General features: G+C 43.7%; 1 pseudogene; it reads left to right on the forward strand.

Moving 5' to 3' along the window:
- Positions 1–10,631: 10,631 nt before the first annotated feature.
- On the forward strand, positions 10,632–10,697 carry LOC124506542 (uncharacterized; annotated as a pseudogene).
- Positions 10,698–12,683: the final 1,986 nt, after the last annotated feature.

Below are 12,683 nucleotides of genomic sequence, written 5' to 3' on the forward strand. Positions count from 1 at the left end.
TCTCGGTGGGAATAACTTTTTTTTTCTTAATTTTTAATATTTATTTACTTCTGAGAGTGAGAGAGACGGTGTGTGTTAGAGCAAGAGCAAGCAGGAGAGGGGCAGAGAGAGGGAGACACAGAATCTGAAGTAGGCTCCAGGCTTTGAGCTATCAGCACAGAGCCGGATGTGGGGCTCAAACTCGACAAACCACAGGATCATGACCTGAGCCAAAGTTGGACGCATAACCAACTGAGCCAACTGGTGCCCCTTGGTGGGAGTAACTCTTTTTGTTTTTCAATAGATTGTTCGAGTATTTATTTTAATTATTACTTAATATCTTTCAAGATACACTTTTGTCACATTTCAACATTTCTGAAGTTAGAATATATCTTATAATTAATAGTCTGTGAGAGTATTAGAATGGAAAAGTTTTTCTTTCTTAGTGGTATATTAAATTTGGTGTATTACAATCAATAACATCTCATTTTAATGAGATACATTAATAGGTTTTCCTTTTTTTGTTTTTTAATTTTTAACATTTATTTATTTATTTTTATAATTTTATTTTTTATTTTTGAAAATTTACATCCAAATTAGTTAGCATATAGTGAAACAATGATTTCAGGACTAGATTCCTTAATGCCCGGTATCCATTTAGCCCATCCCCCCTCCCACAATGCCTCCCATAACCCTTAGTTTGTTCTCCATATTTATGAGTCTCTTCTGTTTTGTCCCCTCCCTGTTTTTATATTATTTTTGTTTCCCTTCCCTTATGTTCATCTTTTTTTCTCTTAAAGTCCTCATATGAGTGAAGTCATATGATTTTTGTCTCTCTCTGACTGACTAATTTCACTTAGCATAATACCCTCCAGTTCTATCCACGTAGTTGCAAATGGCAAGATTTCATTCTTTTTGATTGCCGAGTAATACTCCATTGTATATATGTACCACATCTTCTTTATCCATTCATCCATCGATGGACATTTGGGCTCTTTCCATACTTTGGCTATTGTGGATAGTGCTGCTATAAACATGGGGGTGCATGTGTCCCTTCGAAACAGCACACCTGTATCCCATGGATAAATGCCTAGTAGTGCAATTGCTGGGTCGTAGGATAGTTCTATTTTTAGTTTTTTGAGGAACCTCCATACTGTTTTCCAGAGTGGCTGCACCAGCTTGCATTCCCAGGTGAGAATAACTCTTAAGAGTATTCTTCACTGTCTTCCAAAATTCCCCAATGAGACAACTCCAGTTGTCCTTGGTGGTAACCTGCTTGATAGCACACATTTTCCCGGATTCTTGTCACTCATTTCCCTTCTCCCCATCTTGTGTTTCGTGGGGTCAGCCCCACTTTCCTAAAAGCTGCTTGTACTTGAATCCTTTCCTCAAGGTTGGCTTCTGGTGGAACCTAAACTAAGACATCGTGTGAGCCTGGGAAAATTACTCAAATAATAACCTGCAAAATGAAGATAACATTACTTGACTCATAGGGGTAAATTCATGAAAGAATTTAGCCTGCATTATGGCACTATGAGTGTTTGCCACTGTTACTGCATGCAGCACTCTTGGCTCTCAGAGAGCTTAACCACACAATCTTTCATTTCTTTCTCCACAATCAGAGCCTCGCTTTCCTCTCCAGCTTCACTCCTAGCCACCACACCGGAGTTCCTGCCTCACTCATTGACAGATGCTGTTTTTTACTTCAGCCCTGCTCTTCCATGAGCAAAATGACCAGTCTCTTTCATATATTTGTGATTCAACATGTGCTATCTTCCTTACCTGGACATACTTCCCCTCCCCACCTTTATTTCCCAGTAATGCCTACCTGTCTGTCAAGCTGCCACCCAGCTTTCCCTCTGGAAGTGTTACCAACTGTCCTTCCTCTTCTGTTTGGTCCATACCACATGCACACCAAACACACCACACACACACACATACACACACACACACACACACACACACAGATATACCTCCCATGATGGGGGCATGCAAAGAGAACACCTAACCCAGGTGTGCTGCTCTCCCTCAGGGCAGAGTACCTAGAACTGTAATTATTTGCTTTCTTACCTGCCTCCTTCACTACCTTGTGAGCCTCCCTGCAGCAGGGCCTGTATCTTTTATTTCCATATTTCTGGTGCCTAGGCCATTGCCTATCTCAAAAAATGTAACATTATTTAAAAAAAATTTTTTTTAATGTTTGTTTATTTTAGGGAGCAAGAGAGACAGGGCACAAGTGGGGGAGGGGCAGAGAGTGAGGGAGACACAGAGTCCAAAGCAGGTTCCAGGCTCTGAGCTGTCAGCACAGAGCCTGATGCAGGGCTCGAACTCACAGACCGCAAGATCATGACCTGAGCTGAAGTCAACACTTAACTGACTGAGCCACCCAGGTGTCCCTAAAATTATTTTTTTAAGTAAGTGAATGAAAACAACCCTTTGAAGTAGGAGTATTATCTGTATTTTTCAGTTGAGAAAACAACTCAAAGCTTGAACTGACTGCATTCAAGGTCAGACAATTAATGCATAGCAGAAGAGGAACTCAAAACTGACCATTTGCTTCAAAGTTGAAGATTTCAGGGGCGCCCAGGTGGCTCAGTCGGTTAACCGTCCAACTTCAGCTCAGGTCATGATCTCACGGTTTGTGGGTTTGAGCCCCGCATCAGGCTCTGTGCTGACGGCTCAGAGCCTGGAGCCTGCTTCGGATTCTGTGTCTCCCCCTCTCTCTGTCCCTCCCATGCTCATGCTCTGTCTGTCTCTCTCTGTCTCTCAATAATAAATAAACATTAAAATAAAATTTAAAAAAAAAGTTGAAGATTTCTTCTGAAATGTTACAGCTGAGGGATTTTGTGCTAGAGATGCCCTTTATATCCCTCCTACTTTCACATCCTCTTCTTAGAAAATAAAGCATCCACAGCCTTGGGAGGAGAGCAGTTTTCCATTCAAAATGACCCAGTCTTCAGCCATGGTTGATGGGCTTAGGAGTAGACATCTGACCCAGGAGGAAGCCTGGTCAGACCATCTTTCGTGGGAATCTAGAGAGACTGCAACAGTTGGCTGCATGCACTGGGCCTACAAGGTGGCAGAGAATAAGGGCAACTGAGACTGATATTTGGAGACTTCTGTTTTGTGTCATGTGATTATGGCCTAAACCCAGGTGGCCACTAGTGTGGTCAACTGAGGTCCGGTAAGAGAGTCCACACTTTGCCACCTAATGATCTGCTTTTGAAAATAAAGGGGTGCCTGGGTGGCTCAGTTGGTTAAGCATCTGACTTAGGCTCAGGTCATGATCTTGCAGTTCATGAGTTCGAGCCCCTCCCTCCCCACCCCCGGCCTCCATGGGGCTCTGTGCTGACAGCTCAGAGCCTGGAGCTCGCTTCAGATTCTGTGTCTCCCTCTCTGTCTGCCCCTCCCCTGCTCCTACTCTGTCTCTGTCTCTCTCTCAAAAATAAATAAACGTTTGGGGCGCCTGGGTGGCGCAGTCGGTTAAGCGTCCGACTTCAGCCAGGTCACGATCTCGCGGTCCGGGAGTTCGAGCCCCGCGTCAGGCTCTGGGCTGATGGCTCGGAGCCTGGAGCCTGTTTCCGATTCTGTGTCTCCCTCTCTCTCTGCCCCTCCCCCGTTCATGCTCTGTCTCTCTCTGTCCCAAAAATAAATAAAAACGTTGGAAAAAAAAATTAAAAAAAAAAAATAAACGTTAAAAAAAAAAGAAAAGAAAAATTTCATCCTTTTAAAATTAGCTATGCACCAACACTATTGATTAAAATAGACCTAAAGAGCAAATGAAAAATTGAATTATAAATATTAGTATTTACACAGTTGGGTACCTTTCTCACTACTTCTTATGATTATTTCATTAACTTAATATCATCTGGGTTCTTCCATACATTTCTATTCAGCCATAAATAAATACAGCACACAGTTATAACTATATATACAACTGTTAAAGGGTAAGTCAGATTATGTCACTTCTCTGACCTATAAGGCACTACATGATACACCGTCTGTTATTCCCATTATTCTCATCTTTGCTACATGGCCTCCATATTTTTCAACATGCCAGGCACATTCCTGCTCCATGGCTGTAAGAATTTTCTAGGACTGCCATAATAAAGTTCCACAAACCAGGTGGCTGAAAACAACAGAAATTTATTGTCTCACAGTTCTGGAGGCTAGAAGTTAAAATATCAAAGTGTTGGGGTGCCTGAGTGGCTCAGTCACTTAAGCGTTTGACTTGGTTTTGGCTCAGGTCATGATCTCATGGTTCATGGGTTCGAGCCCGTGTCGGGGTCTGCACTGGCAGTGCCAAGCCTGCTTGCGATTCTCTCTCTCCCTCTCTTTCTGCCCCTCCCCCACTTGTGCTCGCTCTCTCTCTTTCTCTGTCTCTCAAAATAAATATGTAAACTTAAAAAATCCAAGTGTTATCAGGGCTATGTTCCCCCTAAATCCTGTAGTGGGGACTCCTTGCCTCTTCCTGGTTTCTAAGGGTAGTTGTCAGTCCTTGGCATTCCTTGGCTTGCAGCTGCATCACACCTCTGACTCTGTCATTACATGGCACTCTTCCTAAATATCTGTGTCTCTGTGTCCTCTTATAAGGGCACCAGTCATTCATATTGGACTGGGCCCACTCTGATGACCTCATCTTAACTTGACTCTATCTGCAAAGTCTCTATTTCCAAACAAGGTCAAATTTCACAGGTACCAAGGATTAGGAGTCCAATATATCATTTGGGAGACACAATTCAACCCATAACAATGGCTTTGTCATTGTTCCTTCTGCCTGTAATGCTCTTTCCCCAGATGTCTGCATTGCCACCTTTTCACTTCCTTCTGGTCTTTAACGTCACTTTCTCAGTGAGGTCTTCCTTAGCCACCTTAGCTGAAATGACAACATCCATCCCCCCGCATTTCCTAGTTCCTTCCACTGCTTTATTTTTCTCTTTAGCATTTGTCATTAGCGTAGTATATGTTGTATTTCACTTATTTTTATTGTTCATTTTCTGTCTCCCTTGGTATAATGTAAACATCCACATATGGAAAGCAATCTGTGAAACAGAAATTCATGGTGTTTTTTTTGAGAGAGAGTTAGCATATTCTGCTTCCTGTTGAAAAGTAAAACTCTGGCAACATGTTTTTTCTGGTCCTGGGGCTCCAGGTATAAGACTGACAGCCTCTGTGGAGAAGGGGGTTTACAAAGGACAGAGAAGATAGACTTCCAGAGAATGAGGAAACTCTGGTTTATTACTAACAGACCATGCTTAGTTCCAGAACAGACAGGGCAGGAAAATATTAACCTTCTCCAACAATCAAGAAGCCAAGAAGGAGATTTACTGAGTTGGGACTGAAGGGAAGGAAGATAATGTGTCTTTTTTTTGGCCTCCCTGGATAACTTCAGATCAGGATCTTAATTGAAAAGTAGAACTATTTTCTTTATCTGGTTTTGCCATGGACTGGCTGTGTGACCTTCAGCGACATTTTATCCTTCTCTGGGTCTTCATTTTCTCACCTCAAATGAGGCAGTTGAATTAGTCTCTTCAGTCTCTTCCAACCACACCAGACTGTGTCACCTTAAACTCTAACGTCCATGAAGGTGGGTGACCTCTTGTTTCCCTCCAGGTACCTAGCACCTAGCATAGGGCTTAACATGTAGTAGCACCTAGCACAATAGTGGACCCTCAATACATGCTGGCATAGAACGAATAGATGAGGATTAAACAAATGATCTAGGTAACTTTTGAAGGAGAGGGAAGACAAATCAAGGAATCTCATTCCATGGAGTCATATAGAAGATGTTTCTAATAAACTTGAAATCTTTATTGTAACCAAAAGGCCATTTCCTGAGATTTGTTTGAAATATTCAGAGCACCAGACAGTGGAGTACAAAGTTATTTAAATCAACTCTGTGCCCCTGAGGGCCTTACGGTTTTGTTGGGGAGACAGGAAACACATACCACAGAGGCTAAACAACTACAGAAGGGATCATCCGCAGAGTTTTGGTCAGTGGTACTTAGATTCTAAGAGTTCACGGTTTTCAGGGTTCCTGGAGAAGTCTGAGAGGGAGAGACCAGCTGAGTGACCTCTTGTGGTCTCAGCTCATCCATTCCAGCTTCTGGACACTTTCTGCATGCCAAGCTGACCAAAAAGTGCAGCAGCAGTGGCCCTCATCCACTGTCCTGTATACCCCCTGGAGCCACAGGCAGGTAAAAAACAAACCACCCTCTGCTCTCCTGTCTTGTCCCAGATTCTTTAGTCAAGTCAGAGTTTTGCCCAATTCAGGCCAAGAATTGCTCTGTATCAGCCAACTCCCTGCAAGTCAGCTGACTAATGGTTTTCTATCTTCATCTGAAAACAGCCTAGAAAAGTCTTGAGTTTATGGAGAGTCCCTCTGAGTCACAGCTCAGAAAATCCTCTATATGTCATCCTATTTGATTTTATAAAAGCCGTCAGCTTTTAGAGCAGAGGAGCCGCCTCCCCGTTCTTAAACAAAGTGAATGCGGCTCTGGACCTGGGACAGGCAAGCTTGTCTTCTAGTTCCAGCTGCCTCACTTAGGGACAGTGGGTGTTTGACACGTCACTTCTTTCTGAGCCTTAATTGTCTCCTCTGTAAAGGAAGGGCTGTAACAACACTACAAACACCTTCACTCCATCCCCCCCACCCCCCACGACCACAGGGTTATTCTGAGAATTAAATGAGATCACTTACGTGACATCATTCTGCACTATACAAGCGTACCTTCTCTTTATTATCAGATTTCAGCTTCGATGACTCATTTCAGACACAGTTCTCGACATATGTGGCCTTCACTTAGCCCTACCATCAATGATTTCTCCTTCATTTCTTTCTCTTTTTTTCTAGAGAAATTATAAAGCTGGTGCTATGCATACTCCTGATGGAGTCTCCTCTGGTACTTTACTTGATATCATTCGGGCTCCACGCTGCCTTCATAGTGGGACCTACCAGCTGTTACTCCCTCACTCAGACAGTAATTATTCCAGAAGTTTTCTCCCAGCCCACACTATTACCATGCAAACCTGCATATCTAAAATTGGCATGTTTAACAGTTGATCTAGTGTCATGTGGAAACCCAAATAACAATACACAATAAGAGTCAAGAGTCCTGTGTTCCAGAATCAGCATTGTTTTTGATCACCCAGGGAGCTCTGGGCTGTTCAGTTTGATAAACATCTATTCAGGTCAGGGGAGTATGGGGGATGTGGCCTGCTGTGCAGAAAGTCTAAGTTTTGTAGGTCACACAGAGATGTAAACCTCCACTAGGAACAATGTCCTCTACAGTGGCTCACATATACACAAAATAAGGGTACACAGAGGAGGGGATAATTCAATCAGTCTTTAAGGGTCATAGAGGCACCACTTCAGAGAGGAGGTGACATCTGAGCTGGCCTTTGGAAGAAGGTGAAGGTTTTGTAAGGCCAAGAAGAAGTGGAAGGAAGAACATTAAGACGTGAACAAAATCAAATGATGGAGAAATGAGAAGAGTTTGGTATGGTCAGAGCATGGGATGTATGGTCGGGAGGGCAAGAAATGAGGAGAAGAGAAGTTGGACTGAGGCTGTGTGGGACCTTGAGTGCCAGGCTTCAACATCTGGGCTGTATTCTCATCAGCCCTTCTTCAGCCAGGGTTCCACAAGAAAACTAAACCCTCTTGGGGTGCCTGGGTGGCTCAGTCGGTTGAGCAGCCGACTTTGGCTCAGGTTATGATCTCACGGTTCATGAGTTTGAGCCCCACATCAGGCTCTGTGCTGACAGCTCGGAGCCTGGAGCATGCTTTGGATTGTGTATCTCCCCTCTCTCTCTGCCCCTCCCCTGCTCACACTCTCTATCTCGCAAAACTGAATAAACATTAAAAAAATTAAAAAGAAAACTAAGCCCTCTTGACCTCAGGCATCCCCTGTACAAATGAATTTCTTCCCTTTGTATTGTTCTTCCCTAGAACAATACCAGTTATGCACCATCCTGGGGAGATAACTGAGAAAACAGTGACTTAAATAATTTTCTGTAGGGGTTGATGGTCACGTGGAGGCCCAGTTGAGGAAGGCTGCTAGGCAATGGCAGGTCATCCAACATGTATAGAAAGCAAGTGACAACCTCACATGTCATAGAAACATGCCTCTGATGACAATGAGAAGAATATTTAGAAAGAGTGCAGGTAGAATAAAATTCTACTGCAGTAATTCGGGGGGGTGGGGAGTGATGACCAGGGCTCAGGATGATGACAGTAGAAATGGAGGAAAGGGATATCCAAGAGACATCTGGATGCAGAATGGATGGAGTAATTCAGGGCTGCCTTCCCTGGTTTCCCAGCTATGGCATGGAGTTGCTTGCAGTCTGGAGCCTTCCTGAAGAGTGAGAAGTTCATCAGCTACCACCCACCATGGGGGTGGTGTGTGCTGACACTAATCTGGACTTTATTGTGCTCTGGTGAACTCTGCACTGCCTGGTAGGCTCTGAGTTAGGACTTTTCTCTTCATACCCATCCCCCTCCTTGCCATGTCAGCCCAGTCCTCACAACTGACCTGCAGCCTAATTCCCTTACTCAGCCCTACATTTCCCTGCTGGGACAGAAGCCTTGCCCTGAACTCCAGACTGCTTGGCTGGGATCTTGACGCTCTGTTTTCCTCTTCCAACCCATTCTTCCAGGGGGCTGGGTCTGCTCCCCGTGCCCTGGTCCCCCGTATCCTGCAGCAGTGTTAGTATGGCCAGCTCCAGTGCTGCTTGATCCCAGCTTCCTCCTCCTGTCAGACAGGCCCATGTTGCTGAGGTCCACCATGCCTCCCACTTAAACCCACCCGAGTTCAGATATCACCAAACCTCGTCCGGGACCCGTGAACTCATTTGTAAGATAGGGGGCTATACTAGGTGACTTTTAAGGTAGCTCCCTTCCAACACTAACATCCTGTGTTTCTAAGTAGGCCAACTGTAAAAGAAGTCTGCACTGGCACAGAACAATTGAGGCTGGGAGCAAGTGAGTCAGACTCAGCAAAACTGTCAAGCTAACTGTGAACCCAGGAGATTAGAGTGTAGCACGCCACTGGGCAGACAGCAACTGAGACTCAAACCACAGATTAGCGTACCCAGACAGCTGTGTGGACAAGATGACTGATACCACACCTAGTTTATTAGTCACATTCATGTTCAAGGAATTAACAACGTCATTCTACATCCCCCCAAAAGACAACATTCATTTATGACCTAAAGCTATTTCCTTTTATAACATTACCTTTTCTCATGGTTAGTACTGGTCATTTGGGATGAAATATTAGCCCATTAGTATGTTGCCCATTTCCTAGAAAGAACCATCTGGTAAGTATTCCCTGAGGGTCAAGCTTTACTCTCAAGACTTCCTAAGTTCCTCCAAGATGCTTCTCAGGGTGTGTGAAAGAAAAAACACAGATCTTTGAAGACCTAGGTTTGAATCCCCTAGTCATGTGGTTCTGGAAAAGTGAATCTCTTTGAGCTTTGGAAATAGGATAATACCTGCCTTGCAAAATGGTAGCCCTGATTAGAAGTGCCTGGTATGCAGAAGCTTCTCAATAAAGGAGTTCTCCCTTACACCAACCCTGCTGCCTTCCATCTCTTCAGGTCTTTTTGCTCTCAGGATTGTTTCTCCTGGGCTTGCCTAGATTCTTCCTCTCTTTCCCACAGGAGCCTACAAGATTCCTGCCAGTCCACACAAGTTCCTGCTCCAATTTCAGACCTATGGTATGCTGAGTGAGCACCAGTACTTCCTGGAGTAGGGGCTCCCTGCTTCCCCACCCCCGTTAGGGCTGAGCAATCACAGGCCAAGAAAAAAATTTTGGTCAGAAGATGAGATCATAGCTGAAGTCTGTAAGAGCTCCATTGTCTCAGCTCCAGGTCTAATACACTGAAGATGTGAATGTCAGTGCTATAATTTAGTATAGGGCCAGTCAGGAGATTCTGAGAGACTATGCTGAAGTGAGAACATGGGTAAAGTAGGATGTCTTGAAGCTGCTGAGCACAGGATTCAGCTGTGGGACACACATTTTAGGCTGCCTAGGGTCTAACATTCTTGGTTCCTCCTTCAAGGGATTCTAATATCAGGAACCAGTACAGACATGGGCTGTAAGAGCCTTTGAGATCATGTAGATCTACTTTCTTTTACACAAATGGAGAAACTGAGGCTAGGAGAAGAAAATTACTTTCCACATACAGAGAAAGAGCCAGAGTGGCACTTGAACCCAGGTCTCCAGATTCTGTGTCCATAACTATGTCTGTTATCCCATTATCCTATGGGGGAAAAACCCAGTAAATTCTTAAAATTCAACACATTGTGGATACTTAATAAATTGGATTGTTGAATAACATGTGGAGAGAATGTTTGCTAACAGGATTTTAAAGAAGAGAGCATTCACTGATTGACCAAATATTTGTTGAGTGCCAGAAGGTAAGGACTGTGAAGGATATTGAATGTCATGCTTAGGAGTGTGATTTCTACTTTGTAGGCAACTTGAAGCCATCACAGAGTTCAGAACAGAGGATTGACATGATCAGGTTTGGAGGATCATTCTGGCAGCAGAGGGGAGGATGGACTGGAAGGCGTCAAGAAGGTGCATGAGGAAGTAGGAAGCTTAGAGCAGTCCTGGATGCTTGATGGATGTCCAAAGAAGGGTAGTGGCAAGAGAAGATTAGCATGGCCCCTGCACAAGGGTGACACAGGAATTTGTGAAGCGTTCCATAATTTAAAAAAAAAAAAAAAGAAGGGTAATGGCCGTAGAACAGACAGGAAGCAGGAGAGCCAAAGGCCATTTCCTAAATACAGTGAATGGGGCCTGTGGTCAGTGGGATGACAGGTGAGGCCAGGTGGGGCAGAACGCGGGGCCTGAGGCAAGCCAAAGTACTGCTTCTCAAGACCCTAGACCTCTGCCCAGGCTTCCAGGCTACTCAAGCAGGCTCCACTCATGGCGGGGCAATGTTTGATGGGCACAGCACTGGGCAGGCTGCAGTCTGCAGGCTGCTAACAGTCATTAATGGCCACTGGGATTCTGATGGTGATAAACTGCAGGCATCTGTTTCTCCAGCAAAGTGCAGCAAAAATGGTTGGCTGTGGCATAGAGATAAGAAGTTCTGTTAGAAGTGTTATTTCCCCAGAGGCTCCCAGTTAAGGGTAACACTTTTTACAGAAAATCTTCTAGTTTCTACACCTTGGCTGGACAATTTCAATTTACTGGTACAGGTAAGTGTCATCCACTACAGCTACAGAGGTTATTTTAACAGTTAATAGCAGTGTCAGGCAGCCTGACTCCAGACTAGTCCTCCCTAGCTATATAAGCTGGAGCAAGTTACTAAATCTCTCAGTTTCCTCGAGCATATAATGAGGATCACAGTAGTACCTTTGTGAAGGTTGTTGTCCTCATGACATGAGATAACGCACTTGAAATGCTCAGTACGATGCTTGCCACAGAACAAGCGCTCAGAGTCAGCTATAGTTAATTTTAATAGCTCCACTGAATTATTTTGTAGCATGGAATATATATTTACAAAGACCACTTTTGTAAGTATAAATAAAATTTGTGTTCAACATTTTTAAAAACTTCTTGTTGGGATTTTGTGTTTTAACTAAATTTCAAAGATTCATGGATGAGGAGTGGGACAGAACACTGGATACATTCTATATGTAGATTTTACGAATGTGCAATAAAAGCATTTTTTTTTTGCTTCCCCCAAATTTTGTGTTCAAAAAATGATTCTGCTATTGATTTTCTGGGTGGCTTTGAGTAAGTCCATTTAACCTTTAAACTTTTTTTACTTCTTTGGCAAAATAAGTGGGCATAGTTTACATGGTTTGAAAAGGCCCTACCAATTCTAAAATAGGTAACTGGAATTATTTTTTCTTTTGCATAGCAACAACAGCAAGTCAAACCCCCGTTTCTAACGAAGGCCTAGAACCCTTCAGAATTATCAGGAATTATTGCCAAGAATCTAACTACCATCTTTACTATGAAATGTACGCTTATTTATCCAGTAGTTTGACAAAGTATAGCTGATCTGGAACATTGGGAAGGTTATTCACAATGTCATAGCTGACAAGCAGAAAACTGGACACGGAACTTGAGTTTTCTTGTGCTTACTCGTCTTTGGGGGAAAGTGACCTTTTTTTAAAAAATTCTCTCATTTGTTCATTTTTAGTGTCAAAGTTTCTCTGTGAGTGATTTTTGGTGATAAGCTCATCAGTTTGGCAAAGTGCAGGGAATGGGTGGGTAAAGATCATCTTTGGGAGCACACCTTTCAGGTCTAGCCCCAATTGTCCCTGCAGCCCTCTCCCACTCCTTTCTTTTCACACATTTTTTTTTAAATTTTTTTTTTATTTTTTAAAATTTACATCCAAATTAGTTAGCATATAGTGCAACAATGATTTCAGGAGTAGTTTCCTTAGTTCCCCTTACCCATTTAGCCCATCCCCCCTCTCACAACCCCTCCTGTAACCCTGTTTGTTCTCCATATTTATGAGTCTCTTCTGTTTTGTCCCCCTCCCTGTTTTTATATTATTTTTGTTTCCCTTCCTTTATGTTCATCTGTTTTGCCTCTTAAAGTCCTCATATGATGGGGCGCCTGGGTGGCTCAGTCAGTTAAGCGTCAGACTTCAGCTCAGGTCACGATCTCGCGGTCCGTGAGTTCGAGCCCCGCGTCGGGCTCTGGGCTGATGGCTCGGAGCCTGGAGCCTGTTTCCG

Source organism: Lynx rufus, unplaced genomic scaffold, assembly GCF_022079265.1.
Source record: "Lynx rufus isolate CCGP_SWC_20201006 ecotype Redwood Valley unplaced genomic scaffold, mLynRuf1.p SCAF_9, whole genome shotgun sequence".
Lineage (NCBI taxonomy): Eukaryota > Metazoa > Chordata > Mammalia > Carnivora > Felidae > Lynx > Lynx rufus.